This window comes from Sinohyriopsis cumingii, chromosome 15 (assembly GCF_028554795.1).
Source record: "Sinohyriopsis cumingii isolate HCF-2022 chromosome 15, ASM2855479v2, whole genome shotgun sequence".
Classification (NCBI taxonomy): Eukaryota; Metazoa; Mollusca; class Bivalvia; order Unionida; family Unionidae; genus Sinohyriopsis; species Sinohyriopsis cumingii.
Genome location: NC_142975.1, coordinates 15774769 through 15788312, shown reverse-complemented (window position 1 = coordinate 15788312; position 13544 = coordinate 15774769). Strand labels below are relative to the sequence as shown.

At 35.6% G+C, this 13544-nt stretch overlaps 1 protein-coding gene across 2 annotated transcripts in view; it reads right to left on the bottom strand.

The window, feature by feature from the left end:
- LOC149781305 (peroxisome biogenesis factor 2-like) overlaps positions 1-13544 on the bottom strand; it is a 101888-nt gene that overhangs the window by 30775 nt on the left and 57569 nt on the right. The window lies entirely within an intron of this gene.

Here is a 13544-nt window from a genome sequence, read left to right as displayed (position 1 = left end):
CAACAACCAACCAACCTTTATATATACCATACCTTGCTAATGGTTAGAGCGTCCGCCTCAGATGCGGAAGGTCGCGGGTTTAAACCCCGGCTGAGTCATATCAAAGACTTACAAAAAGGTACTAACAACTGCCTCGCTTGGCACTCAGCATTAAGAGGTTAGTGTTAGGACTGGTCAGCCTGGTATCAGGATAATGTGACTGGGTGGGACATCATGCTCATGTCTGCAGCATGATGCCCCAGTGCTAGACATCACTATAAATTGCCACACTGCAGACATCGTAGCAATATGACTGAAAAATTGTTAAAGCTACATTACAAGACTTAATCACACACACAAAAGAAGTTTAATTTGCATACTTGGAGCGGTCACTGCTGATACACTCCAGTGATCGTAGAAGGCAGGGTGAAACCACTGTTTGGTTAAAAAAATGCATATCTGCCAAATGCAGAAATTAAGGTGAAACGACTACTTGGTTAAGAAACATAGGGCCATTGACCACAGAAGACAGATGACCACTGATTATTTGGCATTTATAAAAGAAATTTAATTGCCAGGGGAAATCGGAGTGACCACTGAACTCAGGTGACCATTATGACAGGTTTGACTGTAGATGAAAATTTCAAAGTTGTACAATCATCTCTTAAAAATCTTTTGGAGATGCTCGTTCACATTTAATTTTATTAGTGTAGCCGAATCTAACTTCACAAAAATCAACCTTGAATTTCAACCCTGACTTTCTTTAAGCATTTTAAATTTCCATCTACAAATAACTTAGATTTTTATCACAAATGAAATTTTTCCTTTTTGTGTCTATTTTTCAGGATGAAGTGACTGATGCCGATTTCAGCTTGGAAAGCATTGTGGCAGTGAGTACTGTGTGTTGCTTTCTTAAACTTTCCATTCCAATTTTTTAATAAAAATATGATAAGATTTTTTCAGCTATACACTAATATACACATTAGTGAAACTTCCAATATAAAAGAAGAACTATCAAACAAAGCATTCTTTTAAGATTATTTTCTTTTTACATCTCACATGAAATGAGAGAGAGAGAGAGAGAGGATCCATCCTAGTGTCCTCAGAACTGAACATTACCAAAGAAGCTAGAATGACAAACATGTCATTGCACACACAAAAAAAAAATTTTGAAGGAAAAATATACATTTCATCTTGGGACAAACATTACTTTCATCCTGGGACATGTATTACTTTCATCTTGGGACATATATTACTTTCATCTTGGGACATATATTACTTTTTGTATTGGACATATATTACTTTTCATCTTAGAACATCTATTACTTTCATCTTGCGACATGTATTACTTTTCACCTTAGGACATATATGTATATTATTCTCATCTTGGGACATATATTACTTTTCATCTTGAGCCAAACAGTATTTTTCATTTTGTGACATATGCTACTTTTCATCTTGTGACATATGCTACTTTTCACCTTAGGACTATATTACTTTTCACCTTAGGAAAATATTACGTTTCACCTTAGTACTATATTACTTTCCACCTTAGGACTACATTACTTTTCACCTTAGGACTATATTACTTTTCACCTTAGGACTACATTACTTTTCATCTTGAGACAAACAATACTTTTTATCTAGTGACATATACTATATTTCATCTTGTGGCCTACATCTACATTACTTTTCATTTTGTGACACATACTACTTTTTACCATGTGACTTATTACATTTCACCTTAAGACTATATTACTTTTCATATTAGGACTATATAACTTTTCATATTATTACTATATTACTTTTAATATTAGGACTATATTATTTTTCACCTTTAGACTATATTACTTTTCACCTTGTGACATATACTATATTTCATCTTGTGGCATACATCTATATTACTTTTCATTTTGTGACATATACCACTTTTTACCATGTGACATATATTACTTTTCACCTTAGGACTATATTTCGATATCCGCTAGTACTATATTACATTACCCCCAAGGACTGTATTACATTACACCTTAGGACTATATTACAATTTTGCACCTTAAGTCATATTTTATTTTTCATCTTAGGACGTATATTATTTTTTACCTTAGTTGTAACATTACTTTTCACCTTAGGACAAATAACACTTTTAATATTGCCTGAAGCATTTTACTTAAAAACTGATAACGTGAACAATATAATTTTCCAATGCCTTTTGTCTAATTTGATAATTAATATAAAAGTTAAGTACATTTATCTAAAGGATACATAGAAGAAAAGATAACAAATGATCAAAAGTAGAAACCTCCAAAACATAACATAGGTAGCAAATGCTGCAACCTAAAATATGTAAAAACTACATGCAACTGTGCAAGAATTTTTAACTGTTACATTATCTTATTTCAACTAATATAAAATCTACACTTTACAGAAGAAATTTCAGGCACGTAGTCTTCCTGGAAGAAATATAATCCAAGTTTGTATTAATGACATGCAATCAGTTTCTTGGTCATAAAAGAACAGTCCAGCTTAACACAAACCTCAGATGTTTTAATAATGACAAGCAATAATATATCCTAATTTCTTCATACAAATTAACCAATATACTGCATAGAGTGGGAAGGATTATGAGAATAATCATTTGCAAATTATTTCCTTTGCATAATAAACTTTGTTCATATGGATGTAACAGTAATTCATTACATAAGAACATCTGAAAAAATAACCCCAAAATAAATAACTTTATATTGTGTATGTACATGTATTGGCCTTGTTAGGTAAAGATATGAAGATTTGCTCAGCCAAGGTATGTCATGTACCATGAGGGTAAAGCCTGAGTTTAACATGATTTTGTTGTTGCGAGGTTAATAAATCTTCATATCTCTACCAAGCAAAGGCAATAAATTATTTATTATATCAAAGCAAGCAAGAAAAGGAAACACAATCACATGATTGAGACATGATCGTGTAAGGCACAACGCAATCTCAGGAGGGAGACAATGATTTCTTCTGTGAGATGTAACATTCAGGATGCCAATATCTCACACTGTTACTTTTATGAGGAATAATTATAGAAATTGACAGTAATTAACTAAGTTTGTGATTAATTCAAATGCACCATTCATGTGCCAAGTGGATGAAACAGTAAAGTAACTAATGTGGGATAAATTCATATGTACCATGTTATGTGCCTAGTGCAGAAACACAATGAAGTAGCTAGCATAGGATAAATTCATGAATAATGATCATCTGACAATGGCAGCAACACAGCAAACAAGTTAGTGTGGGATAAAATCACATTTACCATTGTGGCAGAAACATAATAACGTAGCTCTTTTGGGAAAAATTCATGTGTACCATTTACGTGATGATGGTAGAAACTCACTTAAGAAACTAATATGAATAAATTCATGTGTACCATTCTGGCAGAAACACAATAAAATAGCTAGTGTGAGATAAACTCATGTGTACCATTCTGGCAGAAACACAACAAAATAGCTAGTGTGGGATAAATTCATGTGTACCATTCTGGCAGAAACACAATAAAATAGCTACTGTGGGATAAATTCATGTGTACCATTCAGAGAGAAACACAAAAAATAGCTAGTGTGGGATAAATTCAAATGCACCATTCATGTGCCAAGTGGATGAAACACAGTAAAGTAACTAATGTGGGATAAATTCATATGTACCAAGTTATGTGCCTAGTGCAGAAACACAATGAAGTAGCTAGCATAGGATAAATTCATGAATAATGATCATCTGACAATGGCAGCAACACAGCAAACAAGTTAGTGTGGGATAAAATCACATTTACCATTGTGGCAGAAACATAATAACGTAGCTCTTATGGGAAAAATTCATGTGTACCAATTACATGATGATGGTAGAAATTCACTTAAGAAACTAATATGAATAAATTCATGTGTACCATTCTGGCAGAAACACAATAAAATAGCTAGTGTGAGATAAATTCATGTGTACCATTCTGGCAGAAACACAACAAAATAGCTAGTGTGGGATAAATTCATGTGTACCATTCTGGCAGAAACACAATAAAATAGCTACTGTGGGATAAATTCATGTGTACCATTCAGAGAGAAACACAAAAAATAGCTAGTGTGGGATAAATTCATGTGTACCATTCTGGCAGAAACACAATAAAATAGCTAATGTGAGATAAAATCATATGTACCATTCAGAGAGAAACACAAAAAATAGCTAGTGTCAGATATATTCATGTGTACCATTCAGTCAGAAACAATAAAATAGCTAGTGTGGGATAAATTCATGTGTACCATTCCGGCAGAAACACAATAAAATAGCTAGAGTGGGACATTCTTATATATACCATTCTGGCAGAAACAAAGTAAACAGGTTGTGTTGGATAAATTCATGTGTACCATTCTGGCAGAAATACAGTAAAAAGCTAGTCTGGGATAAATTCATGTGTACCATTCAGGTGACAATGGCAAAAATACAATAAAGTAAACACTAGTTGTCAGTGTGAGATAAACTTGTGTGTACCATTCATGTGACTATGGCAGAAATATAGTAAAGAAGCTAGTGTGAGATAAATTGTTGTATACCATTCTGTCAGAAACACAATAAAATAGCAAGTGTGGGATAATTTTATATAAACCATTCTGGCAGAAACACAGCAAAGAAGCTAGTCAAAGTCATATGTACCATTCAGGCAAAAACTACAATATAATAGGTTTGGGATAAGATCATGAATACGATTCATGTGCCGAGTAGCAGAACCACAGCAAAGTAGCTAATTACGCACAGGCAATATATATTTTATGTATGTGTACACCTCAAGACCACTAGCTTTGAGAAACTAGTAATCCTATGAATTGCTACCCGCTCCACTTCCACCCCCTTTAGCTTGAAAGGTAAAAGCTTTTTGTATTTTTATATCCATCAACAATTTGTATTGTGGGTATTTCTCTTGGAAAACAAAAGCAAACAGAATATTGAATAAAAAAGCTAAAAGTACTTTTGAATGGTATTCCTCTTTTTTAGGAAGGGGGATGAACCTGTTGAGATTCCCATTGCTAGGTTTCCATTTGTTCTTTCCCTGGGCTTAAATTGTATTTCAGTATAGGCTTGTACTCCCTCCTCAGGCATTATATCTTCTGGCTGGTTTCTTCACCCATGATGAAAATTTCAGTGATCCTTGACATGGTTTGATATACACGTATAGTGGTCCTTTTCATACATGCAAATTTTGTGTTGTATTTGTTGTACAAATGCTTTTATCCTTGATATGCATGGTTGTCTGGACTATTACTTCCTTAGATCCAATCTAGTATGCACTGCTTGTTTATCACTTCTATATATAACAGAAAAAAAAGATATTTAACAAAAAAAGGAAAAGTTTGCTTATTGTAGTGAATGTATGTATAGGTATGCATATTTTCACATACATTTTTTTAGTATACATATTTGTTCCTCTTGTTTGTCTGCTGTGTTAAATGTAAATTAAAACTACAGCAACTGCAATGGCTAGTCATTGCAAATCGCCATAATTTTGGCTGTATATTACAACCCCCAACACCCATAATAGCATGGGGTCTGTAATGCAAAATCTGTCACAAATATCTTTGAAGTGCCTTCATCAATGGAATTTATACATAAAGTATGGTAAGAAAATATTTGAAAGCATCGCTGAAATAATATTTTTTGTATATATGACCTCTCACCTCCTCCCAGGACTCTGAGGGATGAAGCCCAGAGAGACACTCTCTTAGAGTTGGTTATCACAATGGCAATTACCTAATTACAAGGGGCCCCAAGTGGCCAAGTGGTCTGAAGCGCTCTCTGTTACGAATCACTGCCATCTCACCTCTATCTGCGTGGGTTCGAGTCTAGGATTCAGCCAATGTGGGTATGTGAGAAAGCTTGCCAGTAGCTTCTAGTGGGTCGGTGGTTCTTCCCAGGGTTTTCCCGGGTTCTTCCTCCACCATTAATACTGGCCACCATGCATAGCCTATCGTGTGCTGAAAAATGGTGTTAAACCCCACAACAACAGCTAGTTACAAAGGTTTGTGAAATTCTGTCAGGCAGTTTATGAAGTGGTCATGTATGAATGGACAGAATGACAGATGAAGAGTATTACAATATCCCTGATACTTTATTTTAAAGTGTAGGAATAATCAACAGTAGCACAGAAACATTGGGACAGTCCATATGTTAATCTGCAGTACACATAGCATATAAATATATAGATTTAAACACTGAAAAAATGGGACAGTCAGATCTGCTGATTTACAGTAGATATAGACAAAGAAATAATGGGACAGTCCAGTCTGTTGATTTGCAGTCGACTTAAACATAGAAATAATGGGACAGTCATATAGAAATAATGGGACAGTCATATCTGCTGATTTGCAGTAGACTTAATCATAGATATAATGGGACTGTTAGGTCTGCTGATATACAGTAGACATAGACAGAAATAATCGGACAGTCAGATATGCTGATTTGCAGTAGACTTAATCATATATATAATGGGACAGTCAGGTCTGTTGATTTACAGTAGACTTAAATAAATAATGGGACAGTCCAGTCTGTTGATTTGAAGTAGACGTACAGAAATAATGGGACAGTCCAGTCTATTGATTTGAAGTAGACGTAGACACAGAAATAATGGGATAGTCCAGTTTGCTGATTTGAAGTAGACGTACAGAAATAATGGGATAGTCCAGTCTGTTGATTTGAAGTAGACGTAGACAAAGAAATAATGGGATAGTCCAGTTTGTTGATTTGAAGTAGACGTACAGAAATAATGGGATAGTCCAGTCTGTTGATTTAAAGTAGACGTAGACACAGAAATAATGGGACAGTCCAGTCTGTTGATTTGAAGTAGACACAGACACAGAAATAATGGGATAGTCCAGTCTGTTGATTTGCAGCAGACCTTAATTCCACTCTTACGCTTGATAGGAAACTCAAGTTACAAGGCTTTTAAAAAGTGATTAAAAATTCTCTAGTTTCACATAGCCTTATCTTTCATCTTCGATATGGTAAATTCTACTTTTCTCGAGTCTTTTTATTCAACGTTAATGTGGAGAAATAACAATTCTGATTAAATGTTAAAGTTAAAGTCAAACAATCTATATCAACAATGCTGACTATAACTGAACACTTAGCCTCTCAACAATTGATTTTATTCTTCAATGCCTGATTTCTGCTGAATAGCACAAAACTGTTCTTACCTGGAGCCTTATAAATAATGAGCAGTTTGTGTACAGTACACTAATTCTTTTTTTTTCCTTTTAAGAATTGATTTATGAGTTATCAAAGTGTACTATGACAATGCCCTGTAGACAATGTTGGAACACAGCCAGCCATGTTCTGGGATCTACAATAATACCTCAAATACCATTTCCACACACGATAATATCAACCACTTTATTCATAGCCATATATGCCTACTTGTTAGCTGACCATTTTGCACTGGATGTATTGCATATTTTTTTATTTTAAGTCATACTATGTTTTTACCAGGTCTAAATAGTCACTAAAACTGATAACAAGTCATTAAAAGTGTAAAATGTTTAATCTAATAATTTACAACTATTTATATTTCATCCTATATTAGTTTTTCCTTTGAAATGTTTCCCTTTATTTTCAAATAAATGATATAAAGCGCAAATAAAATGATTGTAAAAAATGGAAAATCTATCTCATCATGCACTGTATGAATCTTGATTAAATAGACCACAATGATCTATTACACTAGGAAGACGAAAGTTAATTATTTAATGCAGACAGAAACTCAGTGAGTTTCTACAACGCAAAGAGCAATCTTTATTTTCAGTTACACTATGTGAAAAATCTACGAACATGATTTGACCCATTCACTGGTTCCTTTTGCAAGTGTGTGGTGAGATTGATGTTATTGTTCTCTCTACAAATAAATGATTGAATTCCAATATTTGGCCATGAAAAACATATGATACAACATGTGAGTGTTATGATAGTTGATATATACATGAGTTACATTTGACACCATGTATGCATATTAAATGTTACTTAATTTTCACTTCATGAGAATAGTGTTGCAAAATCTTCACAATTAGCAAATATTTTTAAAGACCACTCCAGTGGCCATATGGTTAGAGTGTCTGCCTCAGATGTGGGAGGTCATGGGTTCAATCCCTAGCCGAATCATACCAAAGACTTACAAAAATGGTACTAACAGCTGCCTTGCTTGGTGCTCAGCATTAAGAGATTAGTGTAAGGACTGGTCAGCCTGGTGTCAGGATAATGTGACTGGGTGGGACAATCATGCTACATGTCTGCGACATGATGCCCTGGGCCCCAAGTGACCGAGTGGTCTAAAGTGCTCTCTGTAACAGATCACTGCCATCTCACCTCTGTCTGCATGGGTTTGAGTCTATGATTCGGCCAATGTGGGTATGTGAGAAAGCTTGCCAGTAGCTTCTCGAGTGTCAGTGGTTCTTTCCGGGGATTTCCCAGGTTCTTCCTCCACCATTAATACTGGCCGCAATGTATAGCCTATCGTGTGCTGAAAAATGGCATTAAACCCTACAACAGCATGATGCCCCAGTGCTGTTGTTGTTGTTGTTGTTGTTTTGGGGTTTAACGCCATTTTTCAGCACAAGATAGGCTATACATGGTGGCCAGTATAACTGGCAGAGGAAGAATCCTGGAAAACCCAGGGAAGAACCACCGACCCACAAGAAGCTACTGGCAGGCTTTCCCACGTACCCACGCTAGCCGAGCCTTGGGCTCGAACCCATGCAGACAGAGGTGAGATGGTAGTGATCCATAACGGTGAGCACTTTAGACCACTCGGCCACTCGGGGCCCCTGCCCCAGTGCTAGGCATCACTATAAACTGCCACACTGCAGACATCATAGCGATATGATTGAAAAAAATTGTTAAAGCTACATTAAAAATCCAAATCACACACACACACACACACACACACAATATTTTTAGCTGATCAAAGAAATTAAAACTTTATGAAGACATGAACAAGTGATGTTAATTGGGGGGGAGCTAAAAAGTATTTAATCCTCATTCAATTTTCAGCTGCATCAAACTTCAGAAATGTTCGGTTTCCCATCTGATGACTGCATAAACAAAATTACTGTATTGTATTTGTTAAAAACCCCACCACCACCACCAATTTTAAAAATGAAAAGCATCCAGGATATAAAAGAATGCATAAATCTCAGCCATTTCATTGATTTATAATTTCTAACCTGGCTGTTGCCAAGGTGCCCCTGATACTGCTCACTTATTGGTGTTTGGAAACTATAGATGTAAACAAGCATACAGACTATTCACTGTCACTTTTCTGGTTTCATTAAAAGCTGTGTCATCTGCATCCAATTTTTGCTATGTCTAGTTTAAATATTTCTAAAACAACTAAACAAATAAAAAAGAGGAACTCTCATTTGCATGTGTTTGAAGAACTGTAACTCCAAAATTTAAGATATTACTGAGATTGTCAAAGATGGTGATCTTTGTTACATCTGGTGCTTGAAAATATATTCAACCATGCAAATATGGCAACTGTGTTCCAAAAGAAACTGCCATCTAATTTGAAATACCCACAAGTTAACAGTGTTTGGGACCTCCTGGCAAAAATCAGCTTAAAACTTACAAAATTAATAAATGCAATGACCAAATTTTGTGTATTTTTTATATCCTTGACAACTTTTGTCTTTAAAATTGATAGGGGGTACAAACAAATGGGATCTTGTGTGAATACTCTATTTACTTCTACAGATGGAAAGAAGAAAAGAACTTGAGCATTTCATCTGCTGAATACAGTTCAAAAGAACTTCCAAGGTTTTACCAAAATCGTGTACTTAGGAATTTTGAGATAATTCTACATTATATAGAACTTAAAGTAAGCTAAAGATTAAAACACTAATCCATACATTCTAAAAGCACGGCTTCTTCTGATTCATTTACAGTAGTATTTTATTCCATGCAAACAGATGCCATAAATAGCTGGCAGCACAGATAACATGCCCTTTCATGTTACTCTTTTTTTCTACAAATTTTGTCTTTAATAAATGGACTTACATAGCAGCTTTCCCCTCTCCATTTTGTTTTGTAAACTGAATACTGAGATACATCAAGGAATGCATCAATTTTTAAAAAATTATGTTCTCTATAGTATGTGGTATTGGCAGCACTGTTCGACCCAATCCTGCTGCTTAGTACAAGCAGTTGTAATGCATATTATTGACACCTGAGTACGTTACTGCTAGATTCTGCATTTACTACTGACATGAGATTTATTACGGACACATGCATTATTACTACATTACTGCTGACACCTGCGTACTGACACCTACATATATTAAGACTTGTAGGGGTTGTTGTAACTGCTTGAGCAAGCTTTCTGACTGGTTTACAATTGCATACTGAACAGCTGTAGTTGATCTGAATACCAAGTGCTGACACTGCACAAATTATATGCTTATAACCATTATTATCATATCATTACATGTACTGATTGACAGAGATGGGCAGTAGAAAAAAATTTGTACTGCAGTATTTCTCAACATACCACGATATTTACCATGATAAACCAAAATTGTATTTGGAACCAACAATTTCATGTTCAGAGACATGTGCCTGACACTGTTTTATGGAAATAATCCATCAGTCAATAACTGGAAAAAAAATATCATGTACTGAGTACAGCAAAATAACACCATATTTAATCTGTTATATTATTGGAAATAAATACTTGTTTTTAGATATGTGTGTGTTTGTGTTTGTGATTTAGATTTTCAATGTAGCTTTAACTATTTGAGTCACACTGCTATGATGTCTGCTTTTTGTTATTGTTGTAGTAGGGTTTAACGCCATTTTTCAGCACAAGATAGGCTATACATGGTGGCCAGTATTTATGGTGGAGGAAGAAGCCCAGAAAACCCCGGAAAGAACCACCAACCCACGAGAAGCCACTAGCAAGCTTTCTCACATACCCACATTAGCCAAATCAGAGACTCGAACCCACGCAGACAGAGGTGAGATGGCAGTGATCCATAACAGAGAGCGCAGTCTCTGATGTCTGTAGTGTGGCAGTTTATACTGATATCTAGCACTGCCACCTCCGGTATCTGAGGTGGATGCTCTAACTACTTAGGCCACTGAAGCAGTCAATTTTGAGATGAAAAAAAACTAAATATCTCATTTCAACTGAAAATCAAAGCCCCCCTCCCTAATAAAATATTAAATGGTCAGTACCCTATAGTGGTCTAGAGGTTAGATGGTGAGAGCATCTGCCTCTGAGAGGTCACAGATTTGAACCTCGGCCGAGTCACACCAAAGACTAATAGAAATGGTGCTAACAGCTGCCTCGGTAGGCACTCAGCATTAAGAGTTTAGTGTTAGGACTGGTCAGCCTGGTGTCAGGATAATATGACTGGGTGGGAGATCGTGCAACTTGTATGAGGCATGATACCCCAGTGCTCAACATCACTATAAACTGCCACACTGCAGATATCATAGTGTCATGACTGACTTTTTTTAAAGCTATGTTAAAAATCCGATTCACGTGCTCACACAATACCTTATGGATACATTTGCCATGTGTACGTTAATTGGTGTATAAAGTGTAATCATACAACTATAAATAGAGTGAGCTGATTAAGTTGATATTAGAGAACTTGTTGCTGGAAATGCAAATTGTTGACACAATATACAAGGTATGGTATGGAGAGAGCCAGTAAACTAAGAAGAAGAAAAACAAATGAGAAAATATTTAGTGGATTTAGAAATTATGCAATACAAACAGGAAACAACTGCTCTTCTAAAATCTTAGCATGATTTGCAGTCTTACAAATGAATACATGTCCTTAATGTATTAACATTTGCAAGAAAATAACTAAAAAATGGCATTTATTCTTTTTTCTTTAATAAGAAATTTGTCCCAGAATTTGGATCTGAACTGAATATCTTTCACAACATCCCATTAGACCACCATGTTGGTATAAGTGACTTGTGTCAAACATGTGATTATAATTATATATGCAATATTCAAAATTAATGTGACAAATACAACTGGTTTTTTTAATTTTTTTATTTTAAATTATTTTGTCATGTAAAATAAAAACAACCTGTTAACAGCATTTAATTTGTAACAAGATTACTTGAGAATTTCTGTAACATACTTATGGGAGGAGTTGATGGGGAGGTTGCCCTGGGTACCAGAGGTCTTGGGGGGGGGGCAGAAAGCTGAAAAAACACCAAATAGCATTAAATTGCAGGAAAATGGTTGGAGTCCATACTGGGAAAGCTCACAGCACTCCCCCAAACCCCCTAGATGGTGGAAGGGGACACTAGCCCCCCTCTCAAGAACCATCCCCTGGATTCAGCCCTTTGGACCTCATGTTCTGGCTGTTTGAGTTATCATCATTACCCCAAGCCAGTTACCCGTAGTATGCCACTGCGGAACTTTAATACATTCCTTATTGATGGAAACTACCTGTACATTCAAAAGTACTGTGGTATGTGCCCCCAGAATACCATGGTAAACCACTATACCAGTAATATCACACACATCTGTAGTTGATATGTGCATTTCTTAATTATATATTTCAGGTTTAATTGAACATTTTCAGCTAATACTGTCTAAACTAGATTGACTAATAGAATGCCTGCTAACTTCTGCTGATGGTGGTTTCATCAGTGAAGCTCCACTCAATTTATAGTCTTAGCAACCAAATTATAATTATAAATTTTCCATTAATCTGCAAAGGTATATGCTCCCTTCTAATAAATTATGAAGTAGACAAATAGTTTTTTTTTCTTCAGAGGTTTGCTAGATTAATTTAAATCATTACAGTGTACCAATCTGAGCAACACACTGCATCACAGTGTATCAATCTGTGAAGTACATGTCATTACAGTGTACCAATCTGAGCAACTTACTGCATCAGTGTATCAAGCTGAGCAACACACTGCATCACTGTGTATCGATCTGTGCAACACACTCCACTGCAGTGTATCAATCTGAGCAACATACTGCATCAAATTGATCTGAGCATTTAAAGCATGCAAACATGACCACTGGAGTGTAAATTCTGATATGGCATAATTAAACCTCCAACTAATAACTACATGGACTGTGGGAAGTAAATACACAAGTACTGATAGCAGGCCAGTCAATAGAGTATTGCAGGCACTGTGGTTCTTAAGGATTAAATCAATACACATTTCTGTATGTGTGTACAGGTAAACACACAGGTCTTCTAACAGTCTCATGGGTATGAAGTTTTTATATATCAGCTACACCTCTACTTCTGGCTGCTAGCCATGTGCTCAGGTAGACCTGCGGCTCTCTTTTATCTATCAAGCTGAGGTGATCAAGGGTGACAAATTGACAATTTAGACAATCTAAGTTATTCCAATACTGAATGGTACCAAAGATGGCTGTCTAGTTTTTATGCACTAGCTCAGCCGAGAAGAGGCACATAAAAGAGCTCAGAGCCTGTATGACGAAGTTCTTGAACAGTAAAATATCTTTGAAAGATAATCAAAATATTACAAGCTATTGTACCCTT